The following is a 4,664-nucleotide window of genomic DNA, read 5'->3' on the forward strand; positions in this document are numbered from 1 at the left end:
TAGGCGGTGGCATGTTGTCGCGGATGTTGATTCCACCTGGCCCATGGGGCCTGGTGTTTCCGGCAGGACTGCGACGTCGAGGGGGCAGAGGAGGACGCGAAGTCCGGGATGGTGGTGATGGAACATGATACTTGTCTCTGCCAGTATACATCGGGTCCTTTCCCTTTGCCGGGTTTTTCGGGGTTGAATCCGAGGGAACCGGGATTGGATTCGGATGTTCCCTGACTTTTCTCCTGCGCTCCGTGGATCCGGTGCGCGACTCGCCATCACGATGTTGACTTTCTAGGGCGTCCTTCTGCGCGGTGGATATGCAATGATCCGGATTGGATTCCAACCTGGGCGAAGTATCTGCCTTGCTCTGTTGCTGCATTGCTGAAGCAACGAGCTTCCGGACGTAGTTGATGTCAATCTCCTCGTCCTTCTTTTTCAGGAGCTCCGCAGCCTTCTTCATGTTGTCCTTTGGAGTTGTGAGCGGCTGCTGCTCTGTGGGGGTTGCAAAGGTAATCCTGCGGGGGGAATGGCTTCTCGCCTGATTCTATCTTCCTCCTCCTGAACATACTTCACCTTGGCCTCCCAGTGCTTTTCGAGTTGCCTGACCTTTGCAAGAGATTCGTCGACCTCGCGATCCTTCTTCTGAAAGTGGACCACAAAGTTCGCAGCTTCTGTCCTTTCTTCCAGCATCGCATCTGCGGTGTTGGCAAACTTCTTGGCAGTAGCCAGCATTTCCTTCCTTGTGGCTTCTAGAGCCTCCAGATCTACGGCGGCGTCAGGAGTTATTGGGTTATTGAGGACATCAGACTGTGCGACTAAATCCATGCGTGCTTGCTCGACCATCTCTTCTGGTGACAAGACATCCTTTCGTGGTCTTTCCCGATCTAAGGGAGATCTTGCATTGGATGGTCCTGGGTCGGAGGTGGAGTCTTCATCTTCCGTTTCCTGCTGATCCAGTGGTGCTACGGTTGCTAGAACCTGCATCGGCTGGGCGGATTCTGCGTCAGCTTGCTCACCGCCTCCGAGTTCTTCTAGCTTGCGGTTAAACTCTTCCGTATTCATGGACGAGGCACCGTCAGCTTCTTCCCCGATCTCGAGCTCCTTCATCAAGCGGTTGTATTCTTCCGTGCCTATTGAAGAGGCATCGTCGGAATTCAGGCTTAAGTTGCCGAGGATTGATTCCTCAGGGTTTCCGGCATCCTCTTGTCCTGGGGCGTCGCTGTCTCCGACAGCCTCTTGCTGATCCGGAGCGGCGCCATTTCCGGGTGCCTCAACCTGCAAGGGGTCGGCTTCGTCCTCAAGGAGGGCGTCTCCTGCGCTATGGGCCAAGAAGTGCACGAAGTGACACCTTTGCTTCTCTAACACCTGGGAGACCCAGGCGGATCTGCATTGGTCTTCCACCGTTTTCTCCTGCTCAGGGGCGAATTGGGTGGGCTTTGATTTTTTCAGAACTAAGGCGGAATCTTCCTTAGGAAGTTCCTGCGACTCAGATCGGATCTTCGCGACGGCGTCCAGCTCAGCGGCGGTCGCGTCAGCGTTACTTACCAGAGCGTTTCGGTCCGAATCGACGGTTTCGCCAATGAAGATGTGGATGCCGCCGATTGGGACGATGGAGATCCTGACGGGGTTTGACCTAGCCGGAATCCAGAATTCGTCCGGAGGGACGATCGGAAAGTTCCCGGCGTAAAGTACACGCCCCACAGCGATCGAGTCGTCGTAGCTTCCCATGGCGGAGCCCTCCCGGTTCCGGCCTCCAGACGCCTCAGGCCCCACGGTGGGCGCCAACTGTCGTTGCTTAGTAGACGGTACCTTGGAGGAGGGGTCCTCACGAGGGGGAAAAGAAGTAGGGGCCATAGGGTGGAGTGTTCTCGGGACGGTAGTACGCGAGTTACCCAGCTTCGGAACACCTGCACGATGACAGGGCCTACTGCTGCTTGTCTGGAATTATCTGGGCGCTTGCGCGTTGTTACAATGGTTGTGGTTCTGCCTCTAGGGCTCCCGGGATCCGGCTTATATAGGCGCACGGATCTAGGGTTTACAAGGAGAGTCCTAGCCGGATTACAGGTTGCCTAAACTACGGTACAATGTCTTGCCGTGCACGTCAAGGATCCGCCTTCTATCTATGCCGTATTGGATCCGGGTCCCTCATGGGCCTTGCCGGATCCGGCTTCCTCCGAAGGTCGGTCAGGATCCGGCTTCCTGATCCTGGGCTGGACTTCATCCTTCATGATCAACAACAACTGGGCCGCCCGATGGGCCACATACCACCATCACCGTCTATGGGCCACCCGGGCTTGCCGGATCTAGGCACTGTCGATGGTACACCCATGAAGTATACCCACAACACTATCTCTAAACTTTCCTTGTTCGGCTCCTTCCTTTGTCTTGCTTGCCAAGGAATCTTCCGCTGTGCCATCCAAGTGGCCCGTCTTGCCATTGAATACCTTCACGGGCCTCCAGTTAGATCGTATAGCGTAGGGCAATGTCGGTTACCCGAAGGGTCATGCCCACGTCAGTAGCCCCCGAGTGTCTAGCCGAAGATAGTTCGGGTAGAGACTAAAGCATGCCTCCACTTGATGTTCTTCTCCTTAATTGTTTTTGTCCATCTTGTATCAGCATCATCTTCTTCTATCGGGTGCGCGTCAAGCGCTCCCGATGGGAGTAGCCCCCGAATCTAGGTACGGATGCTTGCAATCCGTGCGTAGACTCAACTTGTACCACTCGAACATTTTCCTCTGCCGAAGTTTTGCTGCAAGTCTTCATGGGTCATCCGATACATTTGTACCAAGGCTTGTTTTCTTCGATAAGTTTTCAATGCTTTAAGGGATAATAAGTAACGTGCCCAAATTTTGCTGGTTAACTGCCGATGGCAAAATAACGTCACCCTACGCAGAATCAAGTCCCCGGGCATGATCCTGGAGTGCAAAAAAGTTATGTCGGGTGCGCATCCAGTGCTCCCGATGGGAGTAGCAACCGAGTCTAGGTACGGATGCTTGCAATCCGTGCGTAGACTCAAGTTCTTCACAGGAATATCTTCGAATCCTCATTTTATCGGCTGCGCGTCAAGCGCTCCCGATGGGAGTAGCCCCCGAGTCTGGACACGGACGCTTGTGACCGAGTGCAGACTCAAGCCTGAACATCCGACGATTCTTCATTTTCCTTCGACTACTCACGACAGTCTTCGTGACGTCATTGATGACGTATCGCTGCTGTGGTTTGACTGATAAGACTTGACCTGACGGGCCCACCCTAGCTCTGCGCAGGCAATTTTTAGGGAGTGACCAGCGCACGCGCACCGACCGAGGCGTCTCCTCGATTTTCGCGCGTCGTGGGAATAATGGGTCGCCGGTTCCGTTCTTCTCTTAGACGCCACGTGTACAGCCAGATCTGATCCACCTCCCACGATGCCTGTGAAGTTATGGCCACGATCTTGCATCAATTTTTACGGCATAAATAGAGGGCCTTCTTGCTTTTACTTTTTACGCCTCCCACTGCTCATCTTCTCGCCCGTCCTTTCCTGTCACATCTGTTCTTCCCTCAAGAGCTTCACGCGCCATGGGCAAGAAGAAGAGCGCCAGCGCCTCAGATGCGGCCAAAGTCAGTCGCGACTGGAGCGCCTCCGCCATTTCCAATCGTGATGTGAACAGGCTGCTAGCCCTCGGCCTTATCTCCTCATCTGACAATGACATCCGCCTTCCAGGTGTCGTTTCTCGCCCAAGGCCTCCGAAGGGCTTTACCGTTATGTTCGCTGCTTTCTTATTCCGTGGTCTCTCTCTTCCTGCCCATGAGTTTCTCCGTTCCCTTCTTTTCTTCTACGGGATTCAGCTCTGGCAGCTGACTCCAAACTCCATTCTCCACCTTTCTATCTTTATCACTGTCTGTGAAGCCTTCCTTGGCATTGACCCCCACTGGGGTCTTTGGAGGAAGATCTTCTATGTTAAGCATCACAACGACAGCAATGGCCCCCCCGTCGTCGGTGGCGTTGGCTTTGTTATCAGGAAGGAAGTCGACTATTTTGACTACCCGATGAAGGAATCCGTCCAAGGCTGGCGCAACAAATGGTTTTATCTGCGAGACCCTTTGGTGCCTGGGCGGCGCTCGAATCTCCCTCCTTTTGAAGATAAACTGATAGCTCAGCCGAAGAAGTCCTGGCGAAACGCCCTTTCTCCCGAAGAGAGAGCGATAGCTGACAGGCTGTTCGACCGGGTTGTCGTCCTGAAGAATACGGGAGGCTTGACGATGTGCGGTACTGAGGTAGTCTCAGTGTTCTTACAACGTCGAGTGCAGCCGCTAATGTCTCGAACCCACCAATTGTGGCTTTATACTGGCAAGGGCGACAAGTCTAGGGTCAGCTCTGCCGACCTGTCGGCCGATGAACTCCGAGATGAAGTCCGCCGTTTGACATGCCTCAGTATGAAGGACAACATTGTCTTGACATCGGCTCGTCCCCCTTATGATCTACACCATCTTCCGACTGAGGTAATTCTTGTTGTTTCTTGCTTGCTATTGTTGTTTCTCTCTTCGTTGTGCTCTACAAACTTTCTTCTTCCGATAGGCCCCCGCCGTTGCTCAATGCTATCCTCCTACGCCTGAAAGCGGTGTGGAGCCAGAGGATGACGATGATGACTCCGAGGAGACTGAGGACGCCCAGCATGTCCTTGAGGACAATGATG

Source organism: Lolium perenne, chromosome 4 (assembly GCF_019359855.2).
Source record: "Lolium perenne isolate Kyuss_39 chromosome 4, Kyuss_2.0, whole genome shotgun sequence".
Classification (NCBI taxonomy): domain Eukaryota; kingdom Viridiplantae; phylum Streptophyta; class Magnoliopsida; order Poales; family Poaceae; genus Lolium; species Lolium perenne.